Here is a 25,210-nt window from a genome sequence, read left to right on the forward strand (position 1 = left end):
TGGAGCGTCTAGCAGAATATTAAAGTGCTGTGCTGCACATGCTAGCCCTGTATTTAGCCCTATGGTCAGTTTCTTGAACGATTAAGGTACTTAGTAGTAAAGCCGCTTCATATAAAGGGATAATGTAGATAATTTTAGACCTATTTCTCAGACATAAGTGTTGTTAAAGTTATAGAAAAGGCTGTGTATGTAAGGATAACTGATCCTTAATTATCACACGATTTGCTATCTAATTCGGCTTTAGAAGTCTCTTAACAACTGAAAATGCTATATTCTCTTTCCTATGTGAGGTATTGGATGGGGTAAACAAAAGGTTTCGAACGCTAGGCATATTTTTTTATTTAACTAAAGTGTTTGATTGTGTTGATCACAAAATATTGCTCCAGAAGATGGACCATTACGGAATATGGGGAGTAGCTCTCAATTCGTTCACCTCTTACTTTAGCAACAGACAGCAAGTGGTCATTACAATGATGAGAATGGCTATGACGTGGTGTCTGAGTGGGATATAGTCAAGTGGGGATGCTGCAGGGATCAGTGTTGGAGCCACTCCTGTTCCTTATTTATATAAATAATATGCCCTCTTGTATTAAGGGCAACTCTAAGATGTTTCTGTTTGCTGATAACACTAGCTTGGTAGTAAAGGATGTTGTGTGCAACATTGCCTCGGTTTCAAATAGTGCAGTTCATGACCTAAGTTCATGGCTTGTAGAAAATAAATTAATGCTAAATGTGGTGTCACCGCCAGACACCACACTTGCTAGGTGGTAGCTTTAAATCGGCCGCGGTCCATTAGTACATGTCGGACCCGCGTGTCGCCACTATCAGTAATTGCAGACCGAGCGCCACCACACGGCAGGTCTAGAGAGACGTACTAGGACTCGCCCCAGTTGTACGACGACTTTGCTAGCGACTACACTGACCAAACCTTTCTCTCATTTGCCGAGAGACAGTTAGAATAGCCTTCCGCTAAGTCCATGGCTACGACCTAGCAAGGCGCCATTAACCATATCTGAGAGTCTCACTTGTATTATCAAGAGCGATGTACCACAAGGATGAATTAAAGTTAAGTATTAAAGAAGCTACGTACTTTTCTTTATAGCATTCATAACGTATCCTGTTTCAGACCTCACGCAAGCCGGCGTGAGTTAATGCGTGCATTTCGGCTACTTCCGAGTGGCGTGGCTGTCTTGCAACGCCACAACACTAAATAACAGTAAGACTCAGTTTTTACACTTTCTAACACACAATTCAACAAAACCTTAAGTTTTAATTTTACAGAATGGCCATATGATTAATGAAACTGAACAGTTCAATTTTCCAGGTGTTCAGAAAGATAGTAAACTGTCGTGAAAAGCCCACATTCAGGATCTTGTTCAAAGACTTAATGCTGCTTCTTTTACTATTCGAACTGTATCTGAAGTGAGTGATCGTTCGACTTGAAAATTAATCTACTTTGCTTTTTTCATTCGCTTATGTCGTATGGTATTATATTTTGGGGTACCTCTTCCCATTCTAAAAGGATATTTTAGGCTGAGAAACGGGTGGTTCGGGCAATAAGTGGTGTAAGTTAATGAACCTCTTGTCGACCCCTCTTGACGAGTCTGGGTATTTTGACATTGGTCTCTCAATATATATATTCCTTACTTTCACTTCTAGTTATCAATATTAGCTAATTCCCAATACGAAGCAGCTTTCACCAGTTAATACTCGGCAGAAATCAAACCTGCATTGTATCGGTCTTCTTTAACCCTAGTACAGAAAGGAGTGTAATATACTGCTGCATCCATTTTGAATAAGCTCCCACTAGAATTCAAAAATCTTAGCAGTAATCCACATGCTTTCAAATCGAAACTGAAGAGTTTCCTCATAGGTCACTCCTTCTATTCTGTCAAAGAGTTCCTTGAAAAGGTAAGCTCATTCTTGTTGCATTGTTGATTGGGTTTACTTAAACTTATGGATTACTGTTTTCGTGCTCATAAACATTTTATTTTTATCTGTTATTACTTTCACGTTGTAATTTCATGTACTGAGACGTTCAATGACCTTGGAGATTTGCTCCTCATTTTCGTCCTACGGAACTTGTCTGTAAAGAAATAAAAATAAATAAGGGATGAAAATGTTAGAGAAAAGCTGCTTTAAGAAAAGCTTTTAAAGCTAAATCTGTGAGAATCGGTGTATCACTACTATGCTACACTTAAAAATACATTCTAGGAGATCAAAGTTTCTATCGAATTAACACAAGAAGAAGGCAAAAAAGATGATTAACAAAAACCGCGAACTGCAGCTACTAAAATCGACTTTTGGCAACAAGGATATACGAAAAGAACAATGCTTCTACGGCCTTAATCCGTGTGAAAAGTTTATAGGGTGTTGCAATATTTGTGCCGCGCGGGATTAGCCGAGCGGTCAGGGACCTCCGGGCGGAGGTTCGAGTCCTCCCTCGGGCATGGGTGTGTGTTTTCGTCCTTGGAATGATTTAGGTTACGTATTGTGTAAGCTTAGGGACTCATGATCTTAGCAGTTAAGTCCCATAAGATTTCACAAAGATTTGAACACATTTGCACTATTTATGAACAATATAAAAATTCGATTAATGAAAAAGAAATCTGTACAGACCACACAGTTCATTTAAACAACGCAACGGGCGCTAAACCAGTCTTTTGTAATTTCTATGTTATGCTGAACACAAGGTGATTCTTGGAGCAATCTTTGGTATACTTCGTCTTAATATTTCACATTTCCGACAGTTACTTCTTTTGTTCAAACCACTATATTTCTTAATGAGCAGAATAAATTCTCAGTTTTAAATTTTTGAGGTATAAATAAATCTTTCAGACACTCTTCAATGTTTATCACGTTAGAGTTAATAGTTCTTTCTTTATCTATACCTTTCTCTACGCTTTCTTTTCTCAAAGAGTCTCTCTCTCATGTGGTAGGTAGCTGACTTTGCATATTTTCCAGGCATTTCATTGATCACAGAGCGAATAAATGGCTCTTTGCCGCTGTCTGTGGATGTGTTTTATAGACCACCGTGGCCCGTATATTCCCATTTCACTCATGATTTCCTGAGGGACTTTATGGCGGAGCGTGTAGGAGGTATAATCTGGAGAAAAAGAGGGAGCTGCGTACAGAAATGGAGGGTTCTGTCGTAAAGGTGAGATAAGGGAAACAGAGTGGATGAGAGAGAGAAAGAGAGGAGAGAGCGAGAGAGAGGGAGAACAAGTGTATAAGTACGCGGATGGAGGAAGCTCAGATATAATGTGTGGAGGTGACTGGACTTTTCAAACGTATGATTCAGAGTCAGTTCAATATCTACAGGAAATACACTACCCGAAGTTTTGCCTTCTGTGGATAAAGGTTCAACGCGAACTTCAGTGATATGTTTGAAGCTATTGTTGAACTATTACATTGCCCTCGTGTCTTGTTTAGGGAATGAGAAGGTAGCTTATTTAAGTTTCTATAATAACCGTTGCTTTCTTATTTGTGCATGGACACCTGTAAAGAGCAGGAAAACTTGAATCTAACACTGGTACTGGGACTCCCTCCGCCATTCACAATAAAGTGACTTAGTATATATAGACATCCATATAATTGCATGTCTAACTTACCGAAAAAGAGAAACGACGTATTCTGTTGAAATAAGATTACTAACAGGCAGAGAAATAATTGATGGGTTTCTGAGACTAGCATTAGATACGACAACTCTCAAGTGGTAATTTGCTGAATAGCGACAAACTGCAGGTCACGGCCCCTGAGAGGATGAGGAGCAAAAGAGGTTATATGGACACATGGCCGGAAACGCTCTCCCCGGAGGCACTTAAACCTGAACGTGGAAGTAAAAGATCTTCGTCAATGTCAGTGGTATTAGCATCAGAGAGGTGGCCCACCAACATGCGGTAACCCAGAAGAGTTGTGGCGCATTCTCCAGGACAACTGCAACTATTCGCTTCACTTGCATTGCGTGCGTATCTTATTACGTCGTACTTACGGGTCTGTCTCTGAGGCGATAATTTTATCGCTGATTTGTCGCACAGGTAACCACTCTGTTGGGATTTCTTTATTCATCCCGTTCATGGATTACGCTACATTTATCGGGGTCGGTACCGTCAATCTTCACAACACCTTCCATCGGCTATGGAGAGCCCCCGTGGATTCATAGCAGCACTGGTTCAGCTTCAATGTGTGGGCTCAAAATTTTGGCGACCGTCTCATGGAAGCAGTCATTCTTCTCCAACGCCTCACAGGCGTAACCCATTGAATTGCAGACCCATATCACTGACCTCAATTTGCAGTAAGATTTTGGAGCATACGCTGTACTCGAACATTATGAATCACCTTGAAGAAAATGACTTATTGGTATATAACCAACACGGATTCAGAAAATATCGTATTTGTGCAACGCAGCTAGCTCTTTATTCCCATGAAGAAATGAGTGCTCTCGACAAGGGATCTCAGATCGATTCCATATTCCTGGATTTCCAGAAGGCTTTTGATACTGTTCCTCACAAGCGACTATTAATCAAGTTGCGTGCATATGGAGTATCGTCTCAGTTGTGTGACTGGATTCGTGATTTCCTCTCAGAGAGGTCACAGTTCGTAGTGATAGATGGTAAATTATCAAGTAGAACAGAAGTGATATCTGGCATTCCGCAAGCTAGTGTCATATGACCTCTGCTTATTTACATAAATGATCTAGGTGGTAATTTGAGCGGCCCCCTTACATTGTTTGCATATGACGCTGTAATTTACCGTCTAGTAAAATCATCAGACGATCAATTCCAATTAAAAAATTATCTAGAGGGAATTTCTGTATGGTGCGAAAAGTGGCAATTTACACTAAACATTGAAAAGTGCGAGGTCATTCACATGGATACTAAAATTCGGTAAATTTTGGGTATATGATAAATCGCAAAAATCTAAGGGCTGTCAGTTCGACTAAATACCTAGGAATTACAATTACGAGCAACTTAAATTGGGAAGATCACATAGACAATATTGTGAGGAAGGCGAAACAAGGACTGAGCTTTGTGGGCAGAACACTTAGAAGATGGGAGAAACCCACTAAAGAGACAGCCTAATTACACTTGTCCGTCCTCTGCTGCAATACTACTGCGCGGTGTGGGTTCCTTACCAGGTAGGATCTTAGAAAGATATTGAAAAAGTGCACAGAAGGGCAGCTCGTTTCGTGTTATCGAGCAATAGGGGTGAAAGTGACACTGGTGTGGTACGCGAGTTGGGGTGACAGTCACTGAAACAAAGGCGGTTTTCTTTGCGGCGAGATCTGTTTACGAAATTTCAATCACCAAATTTCTCTGCCGAAAAGATTTTGTTGACACCCACCTACGTAGGGAGAAATGATCATTATAATAAGAGAAATCAGAGCTCGAATGGAAAGGTTTAGGTATTCCTTTTTCCCACGCGCCATTTGAGAGTAGTATGGCAGAGAAGTAGTATGAAAAGGGTTCGATGAGCCCTCTGCCAGGCACTTAAGTGTGAATTGCAAAGTAACCATGTAGATGTAGATTTAGACAGCAAGACATACAGCATTTACTCCTCCTGCGGGTGATCCTGCCTCCCATGTTGCGCCTCTGGAGGTAGGACGGGTTACATGGCTACTACATGATGGTCGTCCAGGTCACGGTCCTCATGAATGCAGAGCAAAAACACAGCATTACCACTTGGATTGCGTGTTCTCTTGTGTGGTTTCAATCACTGAAACGTACATTGCCAACCGTGTTTTATTTCCATCTTCATGTCGGTGTACCTCTCTTGGAGCGCATTTCCAGAAACATGCCCGTTCGACCATTTCTGCTCTTTAACTTCTCGGTGACAATTTCTAGTAGCTCGTCTCTATAAGGGGCGTTAAGAAAGAAACGAGCCGAAGTCTGCAATGTGCAAACCGGTGACAGGAGGGTAATACCGTGGTTTGTGTAATGAGGTGTGGTTCCGACCTGAGCTTAGAAGTTCACAGCCCGTCGCTAGAGGGCACACGTGCACGTCACGTCACTATACAGAGCTAGCACCAGGATGCATCAATCGTCCGACGCTTCCAGTCGCATTGCAAACACTGACATGGAGTTTTCAACAGAAGAACAAAGAGGCGTTGTTCCTCTTCTGACAGTAGAAGCAGTAGGAGGAACGAACATTCATCGACGAATGTCACAAGTGTATGGCGAACACAGCATGTCCATTGAAAGGGTCAACGCATGGCACAAGCGCTTCAGTGAAGGACGGGTGTTGTTAGCCGATGATGTGTGGTCTGGAGCACCACACTGCATTACCGATGAAACCGTCCAGCTGGTGGATGCACTCATTACCCAGGACCTCCGAAGTGACAGTGAAAGCCATAGCCGCCGTGGTCAGACTGAGTGTCGAAAGTGTTAACACCATCATGAAGCAACGACTACACATGCGCAAGGAATGTGCCCAATGGATGCCCCTTAGTCTTGAACCACACCAGGAAGCATGTCGAATGGCCCACTGTCTTGCTCATCTGCAGCGCTATGCTCGGGAAGGGAATGCGATGCTGGCACGAGTGGTGGCTCGAGATGAGGCATGGTGTCATCACTTCGAACCAGGATCAAAACGCAAAGTCTCCAGTGGAAGCATCCAGGGTCACCACAGCAAAAAAAAAAAAAAAAAAAAAAAAGAGCCAAGAACATCCACACAAATGCAGGAAAGGTTATGATGACGTTTTTCTTTGATCAAGTTGGCCCCCTTGTGATTCACCTCCTGCACCACGGTACAACAGTGAATGCCCAGCATTACTCACAAACCATGACCACCCTTCGCCAAGCGATCAAATCAAAACAAACAGGCAATCTCCCCCGTGGGGTCATTCTGATCCACGACAATGCAAAGCCTAATATAGCCAACACAGCCGCGGCATTCCAGCAGAAATCCAAATGGGAGATTCTCGGCCACCGTCCATACCGTCCGGACCTCTCTCCCTGTGATTACGACATTTTTGGTCCCCTTAAAAAGGCTCTGAGGGGCAAACGATTCACCTCGGACGACGATGTCCAGCAGTAGGTGCGGATCTGGTTCACATCGCAGCCCCGGGAATTTTATGAGACAGCCATTCACCGCCTTGTGTCAGAGTGTGACAAGTGTCTCAATAGCCAGGGTCAACACTTCTAACATACGGGTACTGGTTTCCGTAATTATGCCTCCACCTCGTTTCTTTTTGAACGCCCCTTATACACTCCTGGAAATGGAAAAAAGAACACATTGACACCGGTTTGTCAGACCCACCATACTTGCTCCGGACACTGCGAGAGGGCTGTACAAGCAATGATCACACGCACGGCACAGCGGACACACCAGGAACCACGGTCTTGGCCGTCGAATGGCGCTAGCTGCGCAGCATTTGTGCACCGCCGCCGTCAGTGTCAGCCAGTTTGCCGTGGCATACGGAGCTCCATCGCAGTCTTTAACACTGGTAGCATGCCGCGACAGCGTGGACGTGAACCGTATGTGCAGTTGACGGTCTTTGAGCGAGGGCGTATAGTGGGCATGCGGGAGGCCGGGTGGACGTACCGCCGAATTGCTCAACACGTGGGGCGTGAGGTCTCCACAGTACATCGATGTTGTCGCCAGTGGTCGGCGGAAGGTGCACGTGCCCGTCGACCTGGGACCGGACCGCAGCGACGCACGGATGCACGACAAGACCGTAGGATCCTACGCAGTGCCGTAGGGGACCGCACCGCCACTTCCCAGCAAATTAGGGACACTGTTGCTCCTGGGGTATCGGCGAGGACCATTCGCAACCGTCTCCATGAAGCTGGGCTACGGTCCCGCACACCGTTAGGCCGTCTTCCGCTCACGCCCCAACATCGTGCAGCCCGCCTCCAGTGGTGTCGCGACAGGCGTGAATGGAGGGACGAATGGAGACGTGTCGTCTTCAGCGATGAGAGTCGCTATTGCCTTGGTGCCAATGATGGTCGTATGCGTGTTTGGCGCCGTGCAGGTGAGCGCCACAATCAGGACTGCATACGACCGAGGCACACAGGGCCAACACCTGGCATCATGGTGTGGGGAGCGATCTCCTACACTGGCCGTACACCACTGGTGACACTGAATAGTGCACGGTAGATCCAAACCGTCGTCGAACCCATCGTTCTACCATTCCTAGACCGGCAAGGGAACTTGGTGTTCCAACAGGACAATGCACGTCCGCATGTATCCCGTGCCACCCAACGTGCTCTAGAAGGTGTAAGTCAACTACCCTGGCCAGCAAGATCTCGGGATCTGTCCCCCATTGAGCATGTTTGGGACTGGATGAAGCGTCGTCTCACGCGGTCTGCACGTCCAGCACGAACGCTGGTCCAACTGAGGCGCCAGGTGGAAATGGCATGGCAAGCCGTTCCACAGGACTACATCCAGCATCTCTACGATCGTCTCCAAGGGAGAATAGCAGCCTGCGAAAGGTGGATATACACTGTACTAGTGCCGACATTGTGCATGCTCTGTTGCCTGTGTCTATGTGCCTGTGGTTCTGTCAGTGTGATCATGTGATGTATCTGACCCCAGGAATGTTTCAATAAAGTTTCCCCTTCCTGGGACAATGAATTCACGGTGCTCTTATTTCAATTTCCAGGAGTGTATTTAGCAGAATTACCACTGTTTCTACAATAGCGATATACATCGCAATAGTCCTTCATTTTTCGAGTCACAGTGATGAGGAAGCACAAAATCTTCTTGTTGTGACAACGTTTACATAGGCACTGCACAAACCTCAGTGCGGTGTGTGACAGAATGTACACTGTATACTAGTCTCCTTTTGCTCTCTGCCTGTTACGTTCAAGGGTAGTGTACGAGAAGGAAGGCTGTCAGGCCCAAGCGCGTGATCCCATTTTTCTCTAATTCCAGCGAAACATACGTCAGAGTACGTCTGTTCCTTGATTATCCCAGCGACCAGGGTTCTCGTACTTTTATGAGTAATACTCCCCACGGTGCATGTTAATTCGCATATTAAGACTGCAGCTGTTGTTCGTCGAGCACTTAGACCACACACGCACGCAAGTCTTCTTCGAACCTTTTCCAGCCTTGCCGTTAATCCAGTATGGCTTTGTCAGATTTGTGCATGCATACATAGAGAGTAATATTTGTATCTTTGTTGTATAACTGATTATTGATTACAGTCGTTGTGGATTAATTAAGGGCACCTGGACGTGAAAATGACTGAAAAATCGAAAACAAATTGCCGCCATCTGAAAAACAAGTTTCTCCCCTTTCCAAATATGTATAGTTTATTAACTTTTAAATTGTTCGTGCAGTCTTAAACGCTCGTTGAACAAATATCTGCACTCTGGATTCAGGCAAGGAGTAACACCATAAACATTCCATGCCTGCCACAGTCATGGAGACAATAAAGCCAATATACAGGGAACTTGCAGATAAAAAATTACTTAGCAAATGACTACATGGCCGTGCACAAAACTCTAATGAGAGTTTCAACAGCTGCGCGTGGCAGCGAGTACCAAAAATAGTGTTTGTTGGATGGACATTACGCAAAATGGGTATGATGGATTCTGTCATATGTTTCAATGATGGTGTGATCAGCAAAACAAAAATAATGGAAAAATTATGCGTCCAGCCATGAAATAACGTGATAGCTGCCGGCCGGAGTGGCCGTGCGGTTCTAGGCGCTGCAGTCTGGAGCCGAGCGACCGCTACGGTCGCAGGTTCGAAACCTGCCTCGGGTATGGATGTGTGTGATGTCCTTAGGTTAGTTAGGTTTAATTAGTTCGAAGTTCTAGGCGACTGATGACCTCAGTAGTTTAGTCGCATAGTGCTCAGAGCCATTTGAATATGATAGCTGCTCTGACTGCCATAGATTGTCAGCGACTAGTTGAAGCTGAAAGAGCTGTGGAAGCCACCACAAAAGAGTCAACAGCAAGGAAAAGGCTGCTAAAGAAGTCTACAGAGGACAAAGAAGCAGCTGGCCACCACGTTTATGCCGTTGGAATGTTCTGAAAGAGGCATAGGGTGAGTCACAAACATTGTGAAAAATCTTTCCTCATTTTCTCGAAACTACATTTTCAGAACATTCGGTACATATAACTTCGCAGTGTTTTTATCAATGTTTAACAATTTTCTCTTAAGTATAGAATGGGATAGCATCTTTGTATCATGCCTAATAAATCGCAGAAATGATCTATACTTGTCATTCTGTATATAATTTTAGCGGTGTTTTTTAGACAAAATAGTAATGTGATATAATAACGACTTTTCTATTTCCTCAGATATATTCCAAACTACAAAACGAGAGGCACAGTGTGCTCCTCTGGATGTTGACACCAGCCTGCCACAGTTTGAATGCTGTTTGACTGATGGTGGACCAGAATATGGTACCAGAATGGGAACTAGCATTATAAAAACATCTGTTAGGCAAAATACTGTAATTCTTAAACTATAACAGGTATTTCAATAAATTTCCGTTTACAGCTTGAGTTAATGTCATTCACTGTTGGTAAAAAACCACAACTTCCTCCGCATTGTAGATCAAGAGTGTTGTGCACTGAGAGAGAGGTATAAAAATGCAGCCCGTTCACGTCCAGGTCCCCTTAAAGTTGTTGCTAATCAGTTTGTCGAAGAAAAGAAAACATCCGAGTAAGATTAGTAGTTGTTTAAGTTATCAATTTTCAGAATATAGTAAATAAAAACTTTTTATTGCTTTCATTCATTTTTCTACTGCATAAGGCGTATTGACTAAACTCCTCCTGATAATTTCTGTATAAGACGGGGCGATACTTGTATTAGTAGTTGTGACCATGCACTGCCCTCAGCATGGACAGCAGTAGTTGTTTTGAATTATTTTGGCATGTTGCTGGATGCAGGATATTCACGCAGTTGCAGCGGAAAGACGAGGAAAGTTGTCTGTTGCATGCGGGACCGTTATTGTATTAATGATTAGGAGATGTTAGAAAATGTTTTTTATAATCGCAGTCAGATATAACATAATTTAATTTTTCGCTAGTTGCAGAGAACGGCAACGGCCTTGCCGCAGTGGATACACCGGTTTCCGTGAGATCACCGCCGCTAAGCGCTGTCGTTCGTGGTCGGCACTTGGATGGGTGACCATCCAGTCGCCGTGCGCTGTTGCCATTTTTCGGGGTGCACTCAGCCTCGTGATGCCAATTGAGGAGCTACTCGACCGAATAGTAGCGGCTTCGTTCAAAAATACCATCATAACGACCGGGAGAGCGATGTGCTGACCCCACGCCCCTCCCATCCGCATCCTCCACTAAGGTCCCGGTAGGCCACTTGTGGCTTGAAGACGGAGTGCTATTTGTAGAGAGAATAATAAATTTTTGATCATTTTTTAATTTTATTTTTTAATAATTTTTTGTTTTGTTCTCAGTCAGAATACTAAAATCGTCAAAGACTGAGCTTTATACATTCCTTACGTCTGTCGCCAGAAAGTAAATAATTTCAAAAATTGAACTAAACCATTCTGAAGCTCGTCCACATAAACTGCTGAATGTATCTGGAAATTCCTACGCTATGTGATACATATTCCAAGATATAAGTAGACATAAACACTGAGATGCGTGAAAACCAGTTTTTCATAAAACCGATTGGAAATTACTCACACCATACTCATTAAATGTTCGATAATGACACAACTACTGATTTCTGATAGATTTTAAATATAATGTCAAACCTTTTGCGTTTTCACTCATAAAGCTTCATACTTAACGGAAGATATTCAACGCATTAACTTACATGTAAACCATTCAGACATTGGATGGTGTTTACACTCTGGAGTATGAATCCTTAAAGAATTGGACAGTGGTTGGCACAATGGACTCACATTCTGGAGGACGTCGGTTTAAATCCGCTGCCCGACCATCGTGTTTCAAGTTCTCAGTGATTTTCCTCAGAAAATGCCTGGATGGCTCCATTTAAAGGGCACGACCGATTTCCTTCCCCAAGCTTTTTCCACGTCTTTAACGGCCTCGATGTCGACGGGACGTTAAACACTAATCTTCCTTCCTCGTTTACAAAAAAAAAAAAAAAAAAAAAAAAAAAAAACATGGCTCTAAACACTATGGGACTTAACTTCTGAGGTCATCAGTCCCCTAGAACTTAGAACTACTTAAACCTAACTAACCTAAGGACATCACACACATACATGCCCGAGGCAGGATTCGAACCTGCGACCGGAGCGGTCGCGCGATTCCAGACTGTAGCGCCTAGAGCCGCTTGGCAACCCCGGCCGGCCCTCGTTTACACAATCGGGGGTGAGACGTTAGTGGTATTCCAGTACAGGTCGATCGAGAACCCTGTAAGCGACATTTTTCTTGAGTGAATTATGTTTTTCTTTCGGATTTCTTCCATTAAATATGATTCTTTTCTCACTGTTATGCCTTTTAATAATGCAGAATAGTTTTCCACTACGCTCTCTTAACGTGAAAGCAGATCCTCCGCGGAGAGACCGCAATCACTACTGTAGGCACGGTTTACCGAAAACACAATTAATAAGCCATTAGAAAGCAGTGAAAGATGGAAGAGAGTACATCGCAGGAACTGAGAGGTGACTGCCAACACATCGTAAGTCCGACGATGTACCACAGGCAAAACGAGGTTTGGAATCCACACGACAGTTGAGAGACACGTAGACAGCCTATAAACTTGCAATTTCGGGGTTGGTACTACACTGTCATAGGCGCAACTGATGACATGTAAAATTCGAGAAAAATTTTTCACTCTACTGCTGATTAATTGCTCGTATTAAACTTCTTGTTACGTAACACTTTGAGGTCTGGGCGTTTAGGGTGGGGTTGAACAGGCAGATACTGTGCTTCTTCATAATTTTTCTGAATTATATGTAGCTTGTTCTACAACATATAACGTGAATCAGTTGACTGTATTTGAAAGAGGGGTTATTCTTCTACTGAAAAGAAACATAGAGGTATATCAGTGACCGCTTATTATGCTGAAATCAAAATGTGGTAGTTTCACAACAGCTAAAAAACAATTTTTGTGTTTTGTTTCCTAAATGGAGACAGATTTATCAGTGGTTAGTGTTAAAACTCAAAACTGTTTGAACATGTAGATACTCATTGGAACTTACCTAGTTATATTTACCATAGCATGAAAAATTTCGAAGCATTCTCGCAAAACGAATTTCTACGTAACATTCTTCGCAATAGTACCTTGTATCTTTGCTTGACGCTTCCCCAGCTCTTCACTTGAGTCTTTCCGCAGAAGCCTTACAGCTGCTGTAACGCTACATGAGTATCTTAAGAGAAATATCTGATTTTGTTTACAAGTGTACTATTTTGAGTGGAAGTTGCTTCAATCATGCTTCCTTCGTTCATCAAAGCCTCTGCCAGTTCATCAACGGATTTAACTTTTACTAGTCTGCCTCGACGTTGAACATGAATCATACGAATTTATCATTATCAAAGTGTAAAAAAAAACTTTCATCCATCATTTCATTTCCTTCCTGTCAAAAGGGCAGTAGCGAAGTGTCGCTGTGGACCGCGTCAGTCTTGTTTCTATTGCAATCAAAATAGCGACAGGTGTCACCTTATCTATCATTCCTATTTTTACTATGAAGCTGACACTGTGTGCACTCATTTTGCGTTTTGTCGTCAGAAGAAATACATTCCTAGCGTCTTTCCATTTCACGCATAGCAAATGCTCTCGTCTGACAACGAAGGTTTACACTTTCTGGGAGTTCGGTCATTAGCTAGTCCTTTTCTGTACTTTAGTTCTGTAGTGTAAGGCCGTCTTGAAAATAAATACAAATCGTGTAGAAGACAACAATCAATTCCCCTTACACTGCACTGCGTGTGACGTTGTAAGGCGCGGCGAGTGTTAGCAAATTGAATGTGAACGCAGAAAAACAAGTAACATAATGTTGACTGTATTCCTTTCCTGACAATAAGACTGACAGATGCTGCTGTCTGTGGTTTTCCGTCTAGTACGAGCCTGATACAGTGCCTTTGTAGAGACGACAGTCGTAGGAGAAAATTATGGATACATTTACATAGCTGAAAAGTGACTAACGTAGAACATACGTCGCTCGTATTTCTAGAACATATTCCTTGCAACACAGGAGCTATGTCGCTCATCTGTAAAGTGTTTGGGACGCATTCCGCTTCAGAGTGAAAGCATGGTTCCGGAAACAATCCTTTAGGCTGCGTGAAAGCCATTTGTCCGCAGTGTACTTTCAAGCCGGACGGTTAGTGCCGTAAGATATACAGGAGATATTCTGTGAACTTTGGAAGGTGCTAGAAGAACCAACAGAGGAAGAAGAGCTGTTAGGATGCGATGAGAGTCGTACGCGAAATGACCAGTGGTTAGAACGCTTACCCGCGAAAGGCAAAGGTCCCAACCTCGAGTCCCGAGTTCCAGATTTCTGCGCAGTGTCTCATTGGAATGATAACGTGTGACACTGTTGTTTGTAATTCGTATTTCAGATGGGCTTTCTGTAATATAGCCGCCCCGTTAAGTGCTATTCGAGAGGAGGGTCTTGTGCCGTGTTTCACACCCACACAGAAACATGACACGGCAGTATGCAAACCTTCACTCACCAGATACACTCAAGACAGATTTTCACACTCAGCAAATACGCGGTCGTTGTGCCTAGAGGAAGGAAGTTCTTTGCGATTAGGCAGATAAACGTCCCCCAATCGGTCTTCCAGCCAACATTGCCATACAAATCTTTCATTCCTTCTGTCGGATTATTTGCAGGAGAATATCGTCATCGTGTCTCTTTCGGTTTAAAAATGTCAGAGAAAGCAGGATGGTGTTGCGTGAGAATAAAAACAAATATATTTAATTTTAAAAAAATATTTTTAAAGCACTACTTGGAAACATATGGGTTCCGATCACTATGACTGCAGTACTAAGGAGCAAATGAAAGCTGACACAATAAACGGTGGCTTCATTTTTTCTCACTCTACAAATGTTTCCAATGGCTGTTTTCACATGTACACATCACTCTGTTGCTTGTGTAGCTGATTTAACTGTTGCAATAGCTAGTTTGCAGCAATGCGAATTGACACAAGATCTGCGGGCTGATAGTTATTTCGCCGCTAGTGGCATGGCTAGGCGTGAAAGCAGTTACGACGCATTCCGTTACATTCCCGATATCTACAGTCCCTCAACCTTCTCATAGACAAAATTTTATTTATTTTAAACTCGGAGGGACGAAAGATCTAAGCCTTTAGATGATTCACAGTTGAACCACTGAGAAACGAATGCTGATACTGAACAATATCATTTTCCACAAAACTGAGTGCCTCAGTATATCTACATCTACGTGATTACTCTGCTATTCACAACGAAGTGCCTGGCAGAGGGTTCAATGGACCACCTTCAAGCTGTCTCTCTACCGTTCCATTCTCGTTTTCTCTCATTTAATGTGATGATCATTTCTCCCTATGTAAGTGGGTGCCAACAGAATGTTTTCGCAATCGGAGGAGAAAACTGGTGATTGAACTTTCATGAGAAGATCCCGTCGCTACGAAAAACGCCTTTGTTTTAATTATTGGCACTTCAATTTACGTATCAGGTCTGTGGTACTATCTCCCTTATTTCGGTATAATACAAAACGAGACGCCCTTCTTTGTACTTTTTCGATCTCATCCGTCAGTCCCACCTGACGCGGATCCCACAGTCCCGAATAGAGCGGACAAGCGTGGTGTAAGCAGTCTCTTTACTAGACCTGTTGCACCTTCTAAGTGTTCTGCCAATGCATCCAAGTCTTTGGTTTGTTCTACCCACTACATTATCCACGTGATCGTCCCATTTGTAATTGTAACCCGTAAGTACTTATTTGAATTTACAGCCTTCATATTTGCTTGACTTATCGTGTAATCGAAATTATCACAGAACAGGGAGAGGAAACTTATATTAACACTAACGATTTATTAAGTTAATACAGTTAAAAATTCGCCACTAGTAGTGTGGCATATCAAATTTGAGATTGTACTAGTCGATGGCCGTCTCTCAATGTTGATAATGCTGGTAGAATAATATCCGTGAATAAAGTAAGATTCAAAAATATTACATACGAAAATTACGTATTTTTTCCAAAGCGTCTGAGTGAATAATTAAATTTACTGACGCCTCAGAGTTTATTGGAAGCATGACAGTTCATTGAACACAATGAGCAGCGACCAAATCACAAAGCATATTTATATTCCATTATTACGGAACATTTACATATAAATTACTTTTGAGCCACATTGTTTATTCATAATAAATACGTATACACGTCCGAATATAATTGTTCATATTTCTCGCGTTAAATAGGACGAGATAATGGGAACAGCAGGAACAACTTCCATGAACCTCACAGAAGACATTGGTGTTTAGGTATATCGCTTCCTCCTTCAGACAGCGTGTGGCCTCTCTGTCTGTTGGAATTTGCTCATACAGCACCATGAGTTTCCTTAGAACCCCATGTGCTATGCAACACTGTATAATACTTAAAAGTCGGTTTGCACTACAAGTGTCAGCAGTGTACATAAACGTTGTGTTTCCTGATGCAGAGTTAGTTTATTATAACAAGTACAGCCAAGGCTACTGAATAATCTCTTCATTCATATATTTGTCATTCATGCTCATTTTATCTGTACACGAACGGCTAACAAGTTCACTCCAAGCAACACTCCCTGATAGAAGATCATATAATTGCTAATAGTTCGCACTGTCTTAGTCACTCGCAATAGTACAGTCTGTCAATAGTAGCCAGCGTATGTGTAGAACACACGACGTTGTGTCGAAAGAACCACAACATTTAACAGGTAATAAACCGTTCTAAACTTTGTATGATTGTTATCAGTTTTGGTGTGCTCGCTCAGTAGTGTGACAAGATCCAAGGCCATACCAGGAATTGCTGGTGTCAAGGTGAACGGTGGGGGTGGGGGGGGGGGGCAGGGGAGCATGAAGATGCCCTTGCCACACCTCATCTGCACCTCTGTTTAACAGCCAACAATGGTAACGTATCTCAATTGGCGAAAACTTGCCAACTATGTTCGCATTATTAGCTTCCAAAAATTCTTTTAAATACTGGCACACCACTCACGCCTGTAAATATCACTAGAAGCTGTATATATCTTTTGGCATGGAATATTAGACCGAGTGGACAGTATATTTCTAAACGAATAGTGGGAAACTAACATTTGCGTATAAAATACATATAGCAAATTATGTATTTGTGTTGGTTTCAAATGAACTTTTATTTCAAAAAGTATCCCATAAGTTGTGGTAACACAAATAAAACTTCCAGTCCTGCTTGCTACTGTAACCATCAGATGCCTACATTGTAGAGAATGAGGGCTTAGTGGCACCAGCATATAGATAGTTGGTAGCTCAAGAAAATGTGATCTTTCCACACCCACTCATCAAATTAGTGCCCAAAAATTCTGAGGTTGTGTGCCCCAATAGTAGGTTTCAAAGCCTAATAACAGATTACGTTTTAGATGTTAGGTATAATAACTCGATTTAAAACTACCCTAACCAGTCTCATAACTGCGGAAAAGTATCTGTTAGCTAAGCAGGCAAATAAACAGACTGACTGTACTAATTAGACCTATTCACAGCATACCCTTGACGTATATATTCCCGCTTAGTGAAGTATTTCTCAAGCACATTTTTAGGAGGGATTAAGGTAATTCATGGTGTTATTTACTAGAAAAAAACGTTTGAACAGTGTTGTTGATTGTCATTTGTTGCCATTATTACAAGTGCCACAAGCCTACTGAAAAAGTCTTATAGATTGTATTTGTCCGATTTTATTGCTCACAGTATTCTAAAAATACGAGCGATTTCATGTGTCAGTAGTACCTAAATACGTAAGATGTGTATTCAGTCTGTGCTGTTGTACACACATCAAAAAAAGTTTTGCATCACCTCAGTTCACAGAACTCCTGAAGATGGACGTTGACTGGGGATACTGTAACACAGACACAGTTCCTTTGACTGTTCAGAGATGTCACTACACCCACCCAGCGATGTAAACAACCATGTACTAGCAGCACCTATTAGACGGAGGAGGTCCGACAGCCGATCAGTTCCAGTCATTCCACCAAGAAGGAGGTACACGGCCCGTGTTCTCTGTAGTTCAACCATGCCTAGACGGTCAACACCGCGGTTCGATCGCGTCTGCATTGTTACTTTGTGCCAGGAAGGCCTTTCAACAAGGAAAGTGTCCAGGCGTATCGGAGTGATCGAAAGCGATGTTGTTCGGACATGGAGGAGATACAGAGAGATAGGAACTGTCGATGACATGCATCGTTCGAAAGCGATGTTGTTCGGACATGGAGGAGATACTGGGAGATAGGAACTGTCGATGACTGCATCGCTCAGGCCGCCCAAGGGCTACCACTGCAGTGGATGACCGCTGCCTACGGATTGTGGCTCGGAGGAACCTTGACAGCAAAGCCACCATGCAGAATAATAGTTTTCGTGCAGCCACAGGACGTCATGTTACATCTCAAACTGTACGCAATAGGCTGCATGATGCGCAACTTCACTCCCAACGTCCGTGGCGAGGTCCATCTTTCCAACCACGACACCACGCAGCGTGGTACAGATGGGCCCAGCAAAAATGCCGAATGGACCGCTCACGATAGTCATCATATTCTCTTCACCGATGAGTGTCGCATATGCCTTATACCAGACAATCGTCGGAGACGTGTTTGGAGGCAACCCAGTCAGGCTGAATTCCTTAGACACACTGTCCAGCGAGTGACGCAAGGTGGAGGTTCCCTGATGTTTTAGGGTGACATTCTGTGGGGCCGTCGTACGCCGCTAGTGGTCATGGAAGGTCCCGTAATGACTGTACGATATGTGAATGCCATCCTCCGACCGATAGTGCAACCATATCGGCAACATATTGGCTAAGCATTCGTCTTCATGGACGAAAATTCGCGCCCCCATCGTGTGAATCTTGTGAATGACGTCGTTCGGGATAACAACATCGCTCGACTGTAGTTGACAGCGTGTTCTCCAGGCATGAACCCGATCGAATATGCCTGGCATACCTTGGAAAGCTCTGTTTGTGGACGACGTGACCCACCAACCACTCTGAGGGATCTACGCCGAAACGCCGTTGAGAAGTAAGACAATCTGGACCAGCAGTGCCTTGATGAACTTGTATGTAGTATGCCACGACGAATACAGGCATGCATCAATGCAAAAGGACGTGTTACTGGGTATTAGAGGTACCGGTGTGTACAGCAATCTGGACCACCAGCTCTGATGGTATCGCTGTAAGGTGGTACAACATGCAATGTGTGGTTTTTCATGAGCAATGAAAAGGGTGGAAATGTGTTTATGATTATCTCTATTCCAATTATCTGTACAGGTTCCCGAACTCTCGGAACCGAAGTGATGCAAAACATTTTTCATGTGTGTATTTCCATCTGGTGAGCAAGATGTATGAAACAGGCGAAATACCCTCAGACTTCAAGAAGAATATAATAATTCTAATCCTAAAGAAAGCAGGTGTTGACAGATGTGAAAATTATCGAACAATCAGTTTAACAAGCCACAGCTGCAAAATACCAACACGAATTCTTTACAGACGAATGGAAAAACTAGTAGAAGCCGACCTCGGGGAAGATCAGTTTGGATTCCGTAGAAACACTGGAACACGTGCGGCAATACTGACCTTACGACTTACCTTAGAAGAAAGATTAAGGAAAGGCAAGCCTACGCTTCTAGCATTTGCAGACTTAGCGAAAGCTTTAGACAATGTTGACTGGAAAACTCTCTTTCAAATTCTAAAGGTAGCAGGGGTAAAATACAGGGAGCGAAAGGCTATTTACAATTTGTACAGAAACCAGACGGCAATTATAAGAGTCGAGGGACATGAAAGGGAAGCAGTGGTTGGGAATGGAGTAAGACAGGGTTGTAGCCTCGCCCCGATGTTATTCAATCTGTATATTGAACAAGCAGAAAAGGAAATAAAAGAAAAATTCGGAGTAGGTATTAAAATCCATGGAGAAGAAAGAAAATCTTTCAGGTTCGCCGATGACATTGTAATTCTGTCAGAGACAGCAAAGGACTTGGAAGAACAGTTGAATGGAATGGACAGTGCCTTGAAAGGAGGATATAAGATGAACATCAACAAAAGCAAAACGAGGATAATGGAATGTAGTCGAATTAAGTCGAATGATGCTGAGGGTATTGGATTAGGAAATGAGACACTTAAAGTAGTAAAGGAGTTTTGATATTTGGGGAGCAAAATAACTGATGATCTTCGAAGAAGAGTGGATATAAAATGTAGACTGGCAACGGCAAGGAAGGCGTTTCTGAAGAAGAGAAATTTGTTAACATCGAGTATAGATTTAAGTGTCAGGAAGTCATTTCTGAAAGTATTTGTATGGAGTGTAGCCATGTATGGAAGTGAAACATGGACGGTAAATAGTTTGGACAAGAAGAGAATAGAAGCTTTCGAAATGTGGTGCTACAGAAGAATGCTGAAGATTACATGGGTAGATCACATAACTAATGAGGAGGTATTGAACAGGATTGGGGAGAAGAGAATATTTGTGGCACAGCTTGACCAGAAGAAGGGATCGGTTGGTAGGACATGTTCTGAGGCATCAAGGGATCACCAATTTAGTATTGGAGGGCAGCATGGAGGGTAAAAATCATAGAGGGAGACCAAGAGATGAATACACTAAGCAGATTCAGCAGGATGTAGGTTGCAGTAGGTACTGGGAGATGAAGAAGCTTGCACAGGACAACAACAACATTTCCAGAAACTATGATTCGCAAAAAGTAAGGACCTGTAAACAACTGCTCAACCACAAACACACGCGCAACACATCTTATGAGAGAAGGAAGAAAGGAATAAGTTGCTTTTGTTAGTTAGACTACACACAAACATGTAAGCCTCTTGCTTGTAAATACATACAAAGACGGTATAAGTGAGAGACGTGCCATGTACAAATGCAATGTCAGGGTTGATAACTTGGAAAAAAAACTACTTACAATATTCGTTTTGTAAGTAAAAACCGCCGTCTTCCTCCTGCATCTTATTTTATTTGTTCCAGACACGTTTCGCCTATTACTCTTAGATATCTTCAATGGAATCTGGAATGATATAGTTTTGTCTTGATACACTGTATATGTACATTATAAAACAGTTCATGTCTTAGTGCAAACGACTCGATAATTGGGAAGAAAAATGTTCATAACGAAGAGATGTAATTATGTTTCGTAAGTGGAGTTATAATGCAACCGCCAGCGTGCTACCTGATAAGACGGAACGCAGATGCAACCAAAAACTCGGATAACAGTAAGTATAAAACGAGATGTCAACTGTTATATAATCCATAAATATCACACATAAAAAAAATTGTATAATTATAGACATGTCTGTAGATGCCTTAAAGTAAAACGCGAAACACGTCTGGAAAAACTAAAGTACACTGCAGCAAGTAAAAGGCGGATTATATTTATAAAACTAAAATTTCTGTGGTTCCTGTGGATGACACCCACGCAGACGAACTTGTTACACATCAAATATTACGAGACGTCTCACACTTGCTGTTTAACTCATTAAAACACATGTTATATACGCTACGAAAATTCTATTTCGTGCGTCTTGCAGGCACAAAGAACTACCATAGATGCCTAATGCCTAGCGCGAGACATGATATGATAACCATTCACTGCTATAAACGTGAAAGAAATACAACACGCATTGCAGTAATTCTCTTCCCAAGAATTTACAGATATGTGGATGAAGATATGGAAGTCGCCACGTTCTGAACCGGGAATGACGACATAGTTTCTACCAAATTGTAATGCTGCCTCAACTGAACTGCTCGTATACGCTTAATAGCATGTCTTCAAACACATTGTCCACGTTAGGACTTGTAATAAGCAAAGCTCACACAAAACGGCAATAAATATCATTGCAGTGAAACAGCCGATATTGCAGAGACGAAGATATCGACGTCGTAATACACAGGAAACAGTCACAAAATAGTAGGATTACGGCAGCAATACTGGTTCGGAATTACCAATAATTGCTGAAGTGATGTAACTATAGTGTGTAACACAGTAGTTGAAAACAAAGGTACAGGTCGGTATGCAGATAAGTAAACGGTCTTGCACATGGCTCAAATGAACATCCCATTCAGCAGTGGACAACAGATTGATAATACCATGTGCGATAGCCAAGGAAGACGTAAAAAGGTTCCTGCAGTCAAGTTTTCGGGTGCTTTATAAAAAGCACCTGACACAGAGCGAAAAATTAACACAAATTAGAGTAGTGCACATCTTAAATGTTGTTAGCTGGTGTTTACGTCACTTAGTTAGTCTTCCTCAGCAGGAAAGAACACGATCCTTCCTGTTCACAGCTATAAGAGTCTATTACACCCTTTACTACGATGCTGAATACAGTGTTATTCTGTCCCAATACACAAAGGCAGATGATAACAAGAAGACAACCTTTTTCAGAGCTTAAAATTGAAGGACTACCACAGTGCAACAGTAATTCGAAAGCACTTCATAGCAGCCTACTGTCATACCTCACTCTTGAGCTTCTGTGCACACAGAAAAAAATGTCTGTCATGGGAAGTGTTCCGCAATTTGTATACTGGAGTATGATCAGTGTGTCACGCATATAAAGGAAACGAAAATCGGTAATGTAGAACCTCAGAGTCATATAGAGCGGTCGCTACTCTTTCAACTACTTAGTTCCACCTATTTTTCTAGGACATGCGACTAACCCACATCCCACACAAACTGTGAGGGGTCCACGTGTACGTGGGGCGGGATTTTGTAATGTATTTCATGAAGAATGAGATGAAATGGTTATCACATGTAGAAGAGATTGTGTCTTTGACACTACTGAACCAAAGATGTTGCCTGAGGGGCAGAATCGTTTAAGCAGGTGAGCGCAGACTCTGTTAAAGGTAGAATGTAAGACATAAAGCTAGTGGCTAGCTGTGAGAATTTAGCTGTTGGCCAAGGACGCAGCATAATACAGTTTTGTAAGATAATGAAATCTTGTTCATTTAGTTTTAAGTATGGAGCAACGCATTGTGAATTTTGCCAATTCTGACAGTACTGACCCCTTGTATACAGGAACCAAGTATTTGACATCAGATGTAATGTACAGGTTGATTTGGTATGCCCGATTTGTAATATTTAGTGTTTTTTTATCCTGATATAGACAAATTAAATTTTGGAATCTGTTTCGTCAAACGATGTCAGACCTTTTGTCATGTAATAATACAAGTATTTTTAACTGCGTCAGTAAGTGTGAATTGTAGAACAGTTGAGAAGTTCACTGGTTTCGAAGTTAATGTAAAATGTTTCATATTAGATTTTGCGAAGGAGAAACTTTATTTCCAATACAGTTTTGAAGTGAAGAATTCTGCTTTTAGCATGTCCCCTTATGAGTATCTCATCCTCTACCATATCGTGTGACATTATTTTAATGACGCTATTTTACGGCCGGCATTGCACTTCGCTGAGCCAAGATACAATATTTTGTATGTCTACTGTGGAGAGAACAAAATAACAAGATTACATCCCTTATGACTCAAGAGCTAAGGAAAATGTATTTCATTGTTAATTTGCATAAGGAATTTTATCCATTTATTGCACGGGGACATATTAATTTCATTATAGGCATTACATATTGGTTTTCCGGATTAAGTTGTTCAATTTTTCTTTGCATTACAGCAAAACTGATTGAGTACACCATTTTCTCAACAGGACATCATACAGTAAATTTTGATAACACAAAGTTTCACTCTGTGCGATAGTTTCACTCAATTTCTTAGGACTTGTGGGATAACATTGATTGTGGGCACTAGTTCCGTTGCGGAATTATCTATGTATGACCGTATTGTGGAGAACAATGTCCTGGATACAGAGAAATGTTTTCCTGTGCCTTAACAAAGCACTTCTGTGTAAACCTTATGTTGTCGTATTGAGAACCTCCACATACCTTATAGGTGGATAATTAAAACACTATGCAGACAGAATATGTAATGGGTGTAAGCACACTCAAATTCTTTCTGCTAGTGAGTGTGCTATTTATGGTATAGTTGATACTACCAGTATTAGTAACAACACAGTCCAGGTTCTTCAGTAATATTCACAAACCAAAGCGTTTGTTGACTGTTTCTCGTACCTCCCTAATAGCTGAGGGATGTTTATTACATTAGAGGAAGATACGTTAAGGCATTCCACTACCACAGAGGACTACTCGTTTGCTACTACCAGGCCCTTTTACACTCTAAGGATAAAAGGTTACGGTGCTTATGATCACCTGATATACCGCTCACTCCTTCTAAATTTGCTTGTACTTTAAATTTAATTACAAACTCCTCCCTGAATTGTGCTGTCGTGTGTACGCCTGTGTCAGTTTCTCACTGGGTTTCAGGCACTGGGCGTCCTGCATGAGTCATCAGGCAACAGGCTTCAGGCATAATGGGTCTCAGATTGGCCTCAGATGTCGTGCGCCAGGTGTCAGGTATCTAGTGATATGCGTCAGGCAATCAGTGCACCTGTTCGAATCTATGTTCTGTAAATGGTAGCTAATAAGGAACCACCTCATTCTGGCATGTTGGTGCATCTAGTTATATCTAGTGGTTCAGCAATATAGGCGTAAAGTGGGCAAAGAAGCAAAGCATCAGATATCAGTCACAGGGAGACAGAACTACCTTGGGAATTTCGAGTTAATGATCACGTGATCAATGTAGTAGTAGATTCGTTGCAGTTTCTGAGGCATGTGATGTAGAGCCACGCATCCTTCTGTAACATATGCTTATACCACAATACAAATTAAAGCTTGAATTTTCTCGATGAGTATTGTGATGAGGGTGCCTTGGTGTTCCCTTCAGCAACACCAGAGTCGTTATCGGAGGCAACAGTTTTGGATGCTTTGGTGGATGCAGGATCCTATTAATAGATGTAGTCTGGCAGATCCACATTATGGACAATACCTAGGATCATAACATATTCGATCCACCTAACCACTATCCTGGCCTTTGCACATGTGAATCTACCACCTTAAGTATCCCAGATATGGAATACATGGGATCCTGTACGAGCGTAACTTCCTGATGTATTGTATGCTGGGTCCATCCCCGTCAATATTTCTTGATATAGTTCTGGTGGATCCTACTTTAAGATACAGCTCTGAAACCATCGTACACTCGCTGCCACTCTGACCGCCGTCACTGCCAGTGCCTCCTACACCTCAGCG

Source organism: Schistocerca cancellata, unplaced genomic scaffold, assembly GCF_023864275.1.
Source record: "Schistocerca cancellata isolate TAMUIC-IGC-003103 unplaced genomic scaffold, iqSchCanc2.1 HiC_scaffold_718, whole genome shotgun sequence".
In the NCBI taxonomy this organism is placed as follows: Eukaryota; Metazoa; Arthropoda; class Insecta; order Orthoptera; family Acrididae; genus Schistocerca; species Schistocerca cancellata.